At 34.5% G+C, this 13,441-nt stretch overlaps 1 non-coding gene across 1 annotated transcript; it reads left to right on the forward strand.

Annotated features, from left to right (window-relative positions):
• Positions 1-652: 652 nt before the first annotated feature.
• LOC141701554 (small nucleolar RNA R71) lies at positions 653-759 on the forward strand. Its single transcript, XR_012566820.1, has one exon. It is a non-coding gene; the product is annotated as a small nucleolar RNA R71 (small nucleolar RNA).
• Positions 760-13,441: the final 12,682 nt, after the last annotated feature.

Consider the following 13,441-nt stretch of genomic DNA (forward strand, 5'->3'; position numbering starts at 1 on the left):
AATTTGCCCAATTTGATTTTCCAAGGTCTTGATAGAAATAGCTTGACTCTTGCACAAAAGCTTCAACACCTCCAATTTGGATTTTTCATTAGCTGGTTGCAGCTGAAGTTGTTGCTTTGGCACGTACTGCGATTGCTGAAAACCAGGGAGGTTGTACTGCTTAGTTGTATACGGCTGATAAGGCTGTTGAACCGCATTCTAAGCATTGCTCTAACTGAAATTAGGATGATTACGGTTGTTGGGATGATAGGTGGTTAGCGCTGGTTGTTGCGATCGCTGGAAGTTGCTCACATACTGAGTTGATTCATTAGAAATTGCACATTGATCAGTCTCATGGGCACCAGCACATAGCTCACAAACACTAGTGATTTGATTCACTCCATAATTAGCCAAAGTGTCCACCTTCATCGTCAAAGCCTTAAGTTGGGCAGCGATAGTAGTTGCTGCATACAACTCCAGAATTCTTGCTACCTTTTCCTGGGTAAGTCTCTGTACTGGATTCTGGTATTCATTAGCAGCCATCAGTTCAATGAGTTAATAAGCTTCATCATAGCTTTTAGCCCATAAGGCTCCTCCTGATGCTGCATCAAGCATGGGTCTAGAAGTAGCACCCAATCTTTTATAGAAACAGTTAATGATCATCCAATCAGGCATGCCATAGTGTGGGAACTTCCTTAGCATCTCTTTATATCGATCCCAAGTCTCACACAGATATTCTCCAGTTTGCTGAGAAAAACTGAGTAAGAGCTTCCTGATTGTAGCAGTCTTCGCCATAGGGAAGAATTTAGTGAGGAACTTTTACGCAGGATCCTCCCAAGTGGTGATAGACCCGGTTGGTAGAGAATGTAACCAACACTTGGCTTTGTCCCTCAAAGAGAATGGGAATAAACGCAGCTTAATAGCATCTTCAGTCATTTCATTGAATTTGAAAGTATCATAAATCTCGATGAAATCCCTGATGTGCATATTTGAGTCTTCAGTAGGATTACCCCCAAACTAAACTGAGTTATGTATCATCTGAATTGTGCTTGACTTGATCTCAAACGTGTTAGTCCTGATGGCTGGTCTGATGATGCTTGACTGAATGTCATTAATCTTAGGCTGAGAATAGTCCATCAAAGCCTTCAGATTTTCTGGTTGATCACCCATCTCAACTAATGCTGGTTCTTCAACTTTCTCTTCTTCTTCCTCAAAAACTTCTCTGTGAACTACCACAAGTTCTTCCTCGGCTTTATCCAGAGTTCTCTTACGAGTACGCGAACGCGTATGCATACACCCTCGCTAGAGTACCTGAAATAAGACAAGGAACAAATAAGTAACTATGTCCGAGTTAATGAACTTTAACGACCATTGATGGAAAGCACATAAACAAATAAATTAATACTGCAGTCCCCGGCAGCGGCGCCAAAAACTTGTTAGTCGCTAAACACGCGCTAATATTACACGCAAGTATACGAGTTCGGAAGTAGTATAGAATCTTTTCTAGTTCGTTCCCATAGAGACTGTATTGGTTAACTATTTAATTTATGCACCTAAGCAACAATGTATGATTATTACCTAATGCTAAGACGATAACAAATTGAGATTGTTTATAACTAAAAATTATACTAGCAATTATAACTACGAGAATAAGATTGACTGAATTGATATATATGACAAACATGGGATTTCTAACTTCATTACTTACTTCATTCAATAGCCTTATTATTCTTAACCTTAGCATGCGATGGTGATGACACTAATCAGATAACACGAAACTGATAAACGCCAACTTTCGTTGCACGAGTACCATTCTACCAGACATCCATAAAAGAGATAGAAGCTGAATAGGCACCAATTATATTGAGACCCTATATGTCTATAGAATTTGACAACATAACGGTTTAAGCATAAGTTATCTATCCTGATTATATAGGGCAAGTAAGATGGTTAAAATTACCTACGAATCATGCATAACAATGACATGAACCTATGCTAGCATGGAAAGTTCTAAATCCTTAAATTCACTTTCGCTTCATTAAGAATTAACACGCTATCTTATAAGTTCGTGACGCTCATAAGACGAATAAGCACAATCAATACTAGGATATCAAGCAATCACCACATACTAAGGCATACGAATAGTTTAACTAAAGAAATCCGTAAGTAAATCCGCTAGAACCCCACGATAACGATTAGCCTATGACCGGACTCATCATCAACGTGGGTTCCGATGAAAACATGATATAACAAACGTAGTCTTTATACGAATAAATAAACCAAGTACAAACGAGAGTATAAGTTTAGCAAAACAAGAAACAAGCATCCAAATTACAACTTAAACCAAGATTCACAAGAATAAACTAGATCGTCTTCACCTTTGTTGAATTGTGCAAAATGGTCTCTTGCCTTCTTCTCCTTGCGCTCAGGTCCGATCTCTGACTTCTTCTTATTAAAAACAACCTAATATATGTTTATATAGCAGTCCATGCATCCCAGGAGTCCAGCAAATCGAGTTAGAATAGAATCAGGATTTTATTATCCTGACACGGCGCGGCCGCGCGCTTCAACAGCTTGGGCGCACCGGCTCCCTGCTTCATGGCGCGGTGGCGCGCTATCACAGCGCGGGCGCGCCGGCCTTCTGCCCAGAAATTCTTATTTCTTCTCCTTTATTCCTTGCAGCTTCGAGCCAATCTTCAAGCTTTTTCTCTAACACATCCTGAACACCATATTAAAATTAAAACCATGCTAATTCACCTGATTCACGAAGTAAAGCCTGAAATGCAAAAACACTTGAAAACACGTTAAAACACAAATAACTTGAGAACAAACACACCAATTTAAAGCTTATTAGAGCATAAATAAGTGTCATAAATGCCACTTAACACTTCTTCCTCACCTCTTTGAGGGTGTTGATCTCAGCTACCAATTTTGATCGAGCCTCACCGTCGGCTTTAAACTCCTCCAAGATGTGCAAAAAATCAGCAAGAGACTAAAAAACAAATAGAGAGAAGAAACGTAAATGAAAAATATGATAACAAGCACAACATAAAAATAAACAAAAAATGATAGAAAATATATCAAGTAAAAATTATCTTACCCGTCAGCTCGATCCTTACATCTATCAACAATCTCATTACGTCTCCTACCCTCATAAGCCACAGAGTGCTGAGGAAGGTTAAAAATCTTAAACGCGCACAGAGGAACCGTCAAACCACCCGTCCAACGCTCCATTGGTTGAATCTCAACACGAACAGCTTCCTGACGTGCTTGGGGTTCGACAATATTAGCCATTAAAATACAGTTCTCGACTAGCGTCGAGGTCTTGCTAATACCATCAGCGGTCTCATGAGCACCATCAACATCACCCTGATCCATCTTGCGACGATGTCGCTTGCGAGGGTTAACACCCGTAGGTGCAATGACAGCAACCACCCTCTTTGTATCCTCGACAACTTTTTCACCATGTTCATCTAAAAGTTCAATAAACACCGAATGATTAGCTTTTGACGATCCAGCCCTCGCAACTAGACTTGGAAATAATGGTATATGACACGTGAACACAGTACGAAACGACACGAATAATTAGTGTTTCGGGTCGAAAATTTAATACACGAACACAAAAGTACATGAACATAAAAAAACACGAATACAATTAGTGTCGGGTTTGGGTTTACGATATAAGTACACGACATGGAACGAAAGTACACGGAATAAATAAATATTTAAATTTTTTAAAATATATAATGTACATATATGTATACTAAAACGAAATGTGAATTTTACCTATTCTAAATAACACACACACACAGATATATATATATATATATATATATATATATAATTAGTGTTAATTTCTTTTAAGACATTTTAATGGTAAACTAAATCAATGTTATTTATTTTCAAATTCATGGTCGTGTATGCAAAAAGAAACAAACAAGACCAAGTCGTTGGCTTTATCTTTTTAATTTTCATTTTAATATTAGAACAATTTATAGTTTGTTGCACGCAAGAACATTTTCACTTGTTTCATACTTTTGTATTCGGAATTTTGTTATTTACTGTTCAAGACCATTTAATTATCTATTGTATTTTTTAACAATTAATTTTTGTCGTATATAATTCGTGTACTTTAATGTATTAAAGGGGGTAAACATGAATATATTAGTTTCGGGTTAGTGTCACTAAATTGGTACACGAATACAAATTCTGGTCGGGTTTGGGGTTAAGGTTTGATACACGAAAACATAAAAGTTCACGGAACGTTTGTACACGACACGGAATGTTGCCAGGTCTACTCGCAGCGTCAACCGCACCGGCCGAGGCCCTCTGCACCAGAAGCAACATAGCCTTGTCAATTTCACTACGGACCCCGCTGTTCAAAACTTCTTTCAAATTATAACCTGCCACTGAAAAAAAAAGGCGTCAAAATAAAAAAAAGGGTGGAACAAAAAAACAAGGAAAAATAATAACACATAACAGATATTCATTTACAACACAAATCTTATAATTATGCTCCACAAAGATTTTAAGATAATTTAATTGCAAATGAGTATAAATCGACCTGAAGCCGAGAAACCTATCTAAATAATCAGAATCATATTTGTCCAGATTATTAAGGCGGTCATAGTTGCGTCACTAATCTTACATGGCCTTACAAAATCTAAATCAGGCCCACTGATATACAACCTTAAGATGATAACCTGAGTTGGAAGACCTGACACTAACTATCTTCATTCTCTTGTGTCGAGTGCCGAAATAAACCCGACCCTCGTCTTATCGGACCCCATAAATTATAAAAGAACAAGTTCACCAACGGTATTCTATTTTTGTAATAACACAGAGCTATAAAACCACTCAATTGCACAATAAAGTTAGGCGCCAGCTGTCCAACCTCACGCCCTATGGCCTCGTACATCGCCAAGTGGAAAGGATGCATGGGCAATCGAAGGCCGTAATGAACAAACTCAACGAGATGCCATGCATCCCATACTCCGACATCATCCATACCCGATCACTGACTCACGAAATTCAATAACGGTACACGTCATTAAAATCAACATAGCTAGTCAGTTTGTCCCATCGCCGCTCCTTGTTAAGATAATGACTTATATAATTAGAACAAGACTTAACCGAAAATTCCTCTCGACCCAAACACAAAATCTCTTCGACAATACGTGCCCTAAACTCCAATATATGGGGACTCAAAGGAGGAGGATGACGAGACACGCCCTCCGGAACTCCAGACAAAAGTTCTTCTTCGTTCATAAAATCAAAAGATTTATGCTGTTCTAATTCAGAAATCTCTAGCCCATTCAAATTCAACGACAACTCTTGATCACCCTCTTCAAGAGACCTTTTTCGGGATTACGATCAGAAATAGTTTGCACAGACGAAGAAGAACTAGCGGCTGCCATGATAATTGTTAGGAATATGTTGTAGACTTGATGATATGCTACAAAAATACCTTAGTAGATTTGATTAAGTGAATTTTGTAGGTTTCATTGGATAATTTTATTAGTCATCCGTTAAGAGAGTAGATTATGTTTAAATAAGTTTTGGTAGCAAATTCCTGTATATTATAATGCCTTAGAGAACTAGAAATTGTAGGATATTATAAGTCATGTTGACTACTAGATTGATATGCAAGATAGGTTGGCTAATTGTAAATAATGGATGCCTTGTAATCTTGTATAAGTGAAATAGAGTTAACTGTCATGAAGATACTCTCAACGGATGTTCCTTTCAACGGATGTTCAACTAGAGTCTCAACAGATGATCAACCAGACTCTCAACGGATGATCCAGCAAAGTCTCAATGGATGATCCAACAGAGTCTCAACGGATGATCAATTTCAAAAAGCAGTTTATAGTGATTTGACAGTCACATGGTTTGATTGTATGAAAATGGAATGTGGCAACCTATTAACAGGTTTTAGAGAACAAAGAAATATTTTCATTTTCATGCTAACTTGAAGATATTCAAAGATGCTGGATCAAGAACTGGAGTAGCATGAAATTAGACTAAGATATTTTTGTCTAATTAGTTTGTCTTTTTATCATGTAACTTGGTAATATATAAATCAAGAGTAGCAAGTTGAAAAGTAAGAACTGAGAAATAGAAAAAGTTATATCTGTTAAGAATTTCTATTTTTTAAGTGTATCAAACTTGTAAGCAGCTGTGTGCATCTTTATATCACAGAGTTCTCATCAATATATATCTCTGGTGGATAAGTTCAATCCACCATAAAGTTTTTAAATCCTTGTGTTTAATTACGTTGTGTTTAAATACATCTTTATTTTCATTCAGCACATTTACATTTTCAAACACTGATATACTTATATTTATGAGAAGTTCTTAAAATCAAAAAGAAACCAAGAATTACATTCAACCCACCTTCTGTAATTCTAATTGTTAGATTGTTTGGGAATAACAATAACCCACACAAGACCACACGAAATGATAAATCTATACTACTAGATCCTAAAGCTGCTAACTTTAAAGGCTAAGCAAGGCAAAAGAAAACTAACAAGGATGGGAGAGGAAGAATGACGGAGAAAGGAATGAACTTTCAGAGCAATCGACACCTCATTTTGATAGGCAGAAGAGGAACTGAACGGACATAACACCAATCAACAAACACAAAAAAAAAACAAAAAATACAAGATATATATATATATATGTTTCAAAAAAAACAGCAAACTACAAAACATATTCCATGTTTGTACTTACTTTTTATCTTATCTTTTATTTTATTTACTCACTAACTTTAACTATATTTATATTTTTATTCTTTTTGTCCAATTTTCAGAAACTAAAATATCTGAAGCAAATCTAAAGATGTTGCTTTGAATAAGGAGGGGGAATGTTGGAACAAGGAATCAAAGAAAAAGGTCCAAGGTGATCTAATTGTAATAAATCTACATTATACTAAAAGAGAATATAGCTGATGTCATCATTGATGATGTGTCAAACTCACATTAAATAGCTGACATCATCAAATTCTATATGTCAAACTCACATTAATTTGATAATGTCATCTTTCACTAACATTTTCCCCTAATTAACTATATTTTGAATATCTCTCTTTCATTTATAACCTCCACTTATTCTCTCTCTTCCTTATTTCTCATTTCTCCCTTCTCATTTTTAAAGTCTCCACTAATTCTCTCTTCCACTAATTTAATTATTCATCAATTTATTATATATTTATATAATTAATAAAAAATATTATAATTTGTCATGCACTTTTTAGGTATTTATATTTATAATTTTATTTTATTTCTCAGCATCATAACATGATATAAATATAATATATATTGAAATTAAATTATTTCAAATTATATTTTTATAAAAGAATTATAATATAATCGGGCATGTGTCTGGGAACTAATCTAGTAGATAGTACTTAGTTAAAGGCCCAGTAGGCCTAATTGTAGTAAATAATGGAGTCGCACATGCAAGGGTCAATTTGATCTAAGCAAATGTGATGTATGTGGTTCTCCATACACCTACTATAGGCGGCCTTGTAAACTCGAGCTGGTTTTTCCTGCGGTATATTATGTTCGTATATGGGAAATGATACGTTCTAGTTCATTGTTAGTATGGTTACGTTTCCTTCAAAAGTAAACATAAATAGAACGTAAAAGGGAAGAAATTGTAGGTTGCTTGACAATGTAAAAGCAATGATTTGGCCTTGTAAATTATTATGTATCATAAATATAGGCACCTGTCCTATGGTTTGTTATCATAACATCTTCGGGGGGGCCATCCTTTTGCCACGGGGAAATATCTTAATTTACAGGGGTGTATCTATTTTTTTAATGGATAATCACACGTGCATGCAATAGAAGTTGAATTCCTGACATCTCGGAAAAGAAACACAAGCTCCGGTTGGGTAACTGTTCCCGAATCGAGCCGTTCACGAACAAGCTCAAATTTCATTCGTTAAGTGTTTGGTTCGACTCGATTTATTAAGGGCTCGAGTTCGAGTTCAAACATAAAAATGTGTTTGTTAAGGAAACGAGCTCGAGCAGATCTTTTGGCATGTTCGGTTCAGTTCGGCTCGGTCCGACTCGAGTTCGGTTCGGTTCGACTCGAAAAAAATCAAAAAAAATATTTTAATTTTTATAAATTTAATTATTATGAATTGTTTTCAGATTTTTTATAAATGTTTTTAAATTATTGAATCATACTAATGTTAAAATATATATTTTATTAATTTGAAAAAAATTCTTACATTCAAAATAATTTTTTTAATTTGATATTTTAATAATTAACAAGTGATTTGACTACTACTTGTAACTAGTATTTATTCCCTGATTGGTGTTTCAATTTTTTAAAATTATTTATAAATGATCCAACCGTACGGATGTCAAGATCTATATATTTAAGTGATATAATAAAAAATTTAGAAAAAATAAATATATTTGATTTATTATTTTAACAGTTAACCAATAGTTTGACCAGTACTTCTATTTAGTCTCATATTGATGTTTCGATTTTTTTTAAAATATTTATGAATGTTCCAACCTTATGGATATCAAGGAATATATATTTTAGTGATATGACAAAATGTTTAGAAAAAAATAATTGTATTTGATTTGTTATTTTAACAGTTAACCGGTGTTTTGACCTATACTTATAACTAGTGTTTAGTCTCATATTAATGTTTCAATTGTTTTAAAATATTTATGAATGATCCAATCGTACGGATGTTAAAATCTATATATTTTAGTGATATGACAAAATATTTAGAAAAAAATAAATGTATTTGATTTGTTATTTTAACAGTTAACCGGTGTTTTGACATATACTTGTAACTAGTGTTTAGTCTCATATTAATGTTTCAATTTTTTAAAAATATTTATGAATGATCAAACCGTACGGATGTTAAGATCCATATATTTTAGAGATATGACTAACTTTTTAGAAAAAATAAATGTATTTGGTTTGTTATTTTGACAGTGAACCGGTGTTTTGACCTATACTTATAACTAATATTTAGTCTCAGATTAATGTTTCAATTTTTAAAAAATATTTATGAATGATCCAATTATACTGATGTTAAGATCTATATATATATTTTAGTGATATGACAAAAAAATTAGAAAAAAATAAATGTATTTGGTTTGTTATTTTAACAGTTAATCGTTGTTTTGACATACACTTGTAACTAGTGTTTAGTCTCATATTAATGTTTTAATTTTTTAAAAATATTTATGAATGATCTAACCGTACAGATGTTAAGATCTATATATTTTAGTGATATTTTAGAAAAAAAATAAATGTATTTGATTTGTTATTTTAACAGTTAACCGGTGTTTTGACCTATACTTGTAACTAGTGTTTAGTTTCATATTAATATTTCAATTTTTTTATAAATATTTAAGATGATCCAACCGTACGGATGTCAAGATCTACTCCCTCCGTCCTTTTGATTTGTTATCAAAATGATTGGACACGGAGATTAAGAAATATGTATAAAATAGTGAAAATGAGAAATAAAAGTGGGTGAAATAGTGGAACCTATTGATTTTTAATGTATAAAAGAGAGATTGTGGGATAAAATTAGTGTGAAAATGGAGGAAAAGTGGGGAAATGGGGGACCTATTGACTATTTTTACTAAATTTTGAAATGTAAAGAAATGAATTGGACATCCCAAAAAGAAAACCGTAAAGAAATGAAAAGGACGGAGGGAGTATATATTTTAGTGATATGACAAAAAGTTTAGAAAAAAATAAAAGTATTTGGTTTGTTATTTTAACAGTCAACGGTGTTTTGACCAGAATTTTTTTACTTCAGTTTGCCTCGGCTCGGCTCGTTTTGATGGAAAAAACTCGTGTTCGACTCGGTTCGAATCGGCTCGATTTTGTTTGATAAACACTCGTGTTCGGCTCGTTTGTTAACGAGATCGAGCTCAAACACGGTTTTCTGTTCATTAAGAAAGTTCGGCTGGGTTCGGCTCGTCAGGAAAAAATTAAAACCCGGCTCAGTTCAAAAAAAATTGCGCTCGGTTCGTGAATAGCTCTGTTATTGGCCAGTATACAGAGGAGTTTGACTCCTCCCATTTGTGGCTTGGTTCTCCTCACACTTGTGGCTTCGTTCAAAAATTAATGTTATATACTTATAATGTAATGTATTGTATTTGTCTGATATTTATAAGTTTAAATAATTTATTTATACCTAAAATATATATTTACGTAATTATTAATTATGTTTAATATAATTATTATTTTCAAAAAGAAAAAAGAAATAGTGAAAAGTAAAGGATATACGAAAATGGTGATGGGGGTGGGGACGTGTTAACTCGGCACATGTATATATTCACGTACTTTCGCCGCTCGAGTCTCGAGTTATCAAGGACCAAGGACTTGTCTTCAATGAAATCTATAAATCTGTAGTTATCAATAAGCATTTTATTTACTATTTGATGATACATGATGTTAGACTCGTGTATTTGTTGAAAAAAGAAATTGTAAATTTGCAAGTAAGAGAAGTTTGTACCTTGCCGTAATAAAGTACGGGTAAAGTCTCTTTGCAGAATGTCAATAGTTCAACTATTATTATATATTTTTAATTAACAGAAAAAGAGAAATGTTATAAATCTTGACTGAAAATATTAGTTATGTTTAATGTAGAGGAAGTATAGGAGAATAGAAGATGGAGAGAAAGTTGTGTTATATTTCATTAGCTAAATGAGCTATTTATAGTAGTTGGTTTACAAGGCTTGCTAAGTAAGCTATTCAAATCTTCTTCATTAAGTATTACAAAACTTCCTCGATAAGCTTTACAAGTCTTCCTCGATAAGCTTTACAAGTCTTCCTTGGTAAGATTTGAGAGACTTCCTCGATACGCATTGACAATCACTTTATTTTTATTCAAATATTTTAACACTCCCCCTTGATTGTCAAATGCGAGTTATTGCAAAGATTGACTGCCTCGTTAAAACCTTGCAAGGAAAAACCCAGTGGGATAAAAACCTTGACGAAGGAAAAAGAGTACAGCCTCCCCCTGAATAAAATGTCTCACATTTTGACATTTTGATGTAGCAAACTTTTTAACCTCCGCATACCCATATTATTTCTTAGCTTCTTAAATGTTGATGTAGGTAGTGACTTTGTAAGTATATCCGCCAGGTTATCGCATGAGCGAACTTGTTGAATATCAATATCACCATTTTCTTGAAGTTCATGAGCGTAGAAGAATTTTGGCAATATGTGTTTTGTTTGATCCCCTTTAATATATCCTTCCTTAAGTTGTTTGATGCTAACCGAGTTATCCTTAAATAAAACTGTAGGACTATCTGAAATACTTGATAATCCACATGATTCTCGAATATGTTGAATGACCGACTTTAGCCAAATACATTCTCTGCTTGCTTCATGAATTGCTAGTAACTCTGTGTGGTTTGATGAAGTTGCGGCCATAGTCTGTTTTGTAGACTTCCAAGAGATAGCAGTATCACAATATGTAAATAGGTAACCTGTTTGTGATCGCCCAAAATGAGGATCTGACATGTATCCAGCATCTGCATATCCAACTAACCGTGATCTTGAATTATTTGGGAAGAATAGTCCAAGATCGATTATCCCTCGAAGATATCTGAATATATGTTTTATTCCATCCCAATGCCTTTTAGTAGGGTAAGAACTAAATATTGCCAACAAGTTCACTGCAAATGCAATATCAGGCCGTGTGTTGTTTGCAATATACATGAGAGCGCCAATTGCACTGAGATATGGAACTTCAGGTCCAAGAGTCTCTTCATCTTGTTTTCTAGGACGGAAAGGATCTTTTTCAACCTCGAGTGTTCGAACAACCATTGGTGTGGTTAGTGGATGAGCTTTGTCCATGTAGAACCGATCAAGAATCTTTTCAGGGTAGTTTAATTGATGAACAAATATTCCTGAAGATAAGTGCTCCACCTGTATACCTAAATAAAATCTTGTCCTTCCAAGATCTTTCATTTCAAACTCATTTTTCAAATAGTTAGCAGCATTAGTAATATCTACAGTAGTATCGATAATATTCAAATCATCCACATATACAGCAATAATAACAAAACCAGTTGATGACTGTTTAATAAAAATGCAAGGACACACTTGATTATTAACATATCCATCATTCAATAAGTACTCACTAAGCCTGTTGTACCACATACGACCAGATTGTTTCAAACCATACAATGATCGTTGTAATTTAACAGAATATAAATGTCGAGGCTTAGTGTCCTCAATATTTAACCCTTCAGGAATTTTCATATAAATATCACTATCAAGTGATCCATATAGGTATGCTGTCACAACGTCCATCAAACGTGTTTCCAGTTTTTCCATACAAGCCATACCCATTAGAAAACGAAAAGTAACTCCATCTATCACAGGAGAGTATGTTTCCTAGTAATCAAAACTAGGTCTTTGAGAGAATCCCTAGGCTACTAGCCGGGCCTTATATCTCACAATTTTATTTCTCTCATTTCGTTTTCGTATAAACACCCATCTATTCCCGACAGGGACTACACCAGCTGGTGTTTGGACTGCAGGTCCAAATACATTTCTCTTGCGTAATGATTGCAATTCTTCTTGAATCGCAATTTTCCATTTTGGCCAATCATCTCGGTGTCGACACTCTTCCACACTTTGTGGTTCAGGATCGGAGTTCATAATAATATCAGATGCCACGGAAAAAGCATATACATCATCAACCTCAATACTCTCACAATCCAGTAATTTCGCGTTATGGACATAATTCATTGAGATCTCATAATTTTCAGGTACCTTTGCTTCTGTGGAAGCATTTGCCACTTCTGGGGCATGTGCCACTTCTGGGGCAACATTCTCTTCTGGAGGCAATCCCACGTCTGGGAGTTTTGTTACAGCCACTTCAGGGGCTTGAACCTCTTCAGGAGGAAATACCACTTCTGGGGTATTTTCTGAAATTTTTGCCGCTTCTGGGGCAATTCCAATCAATTTCCGTTTTCGTGGTACAATATCTTTTGCACCAATAGGTCTACCACGCTTCTGGCGTGGCTTTAAATCACTAATCAATTTTCCAGGAATTGATTTCTTAGTAGGGATTTCAACTCGTGTCGGAGCATTAACAGCAGGTATATGTGACCTTATAATATGTCTAGAGTCACTAAAGGCATCCGGCATTTGATTAGCAATATTTTGCATATGAATAATTCTTTGAACTTCAGATTCATATTGATTAGTACGTGAATCAATAGAATTTAATCCTGATGCATTCCATGATATTTCGGAATTTAATTTATGCAAATCATTATCTCCCCCTAATTTAGGAAACATGGATTCATCAAAATGACAATCAGCATAGCGAGCAGTAAAAACATCACCAGTTAATGGTTCCAGATATCTTATAATAGATGGAGAATCAAAACCAACATATATACCAATTCTTCTTTGAGGTCCCATTTTATTTCTTTGTGGTGGTGATATA

Source organism: Apium graveolens, unplaced genomic scaffold (genome assembly GCF_009905375.1).
Source record: "Apium graveolens cultivar Ventura unplaced genomic scaffold, ASM990537v1 ctg4044, whole genome shotgun sequence".
Taxonomy (NCBI): domain Eukaryota; kingdom Viridiplantae; phylum Streptophyta; class Magnoliopsida; order Apiales; family Apiaceae; genus Apium; species Apium graveolens.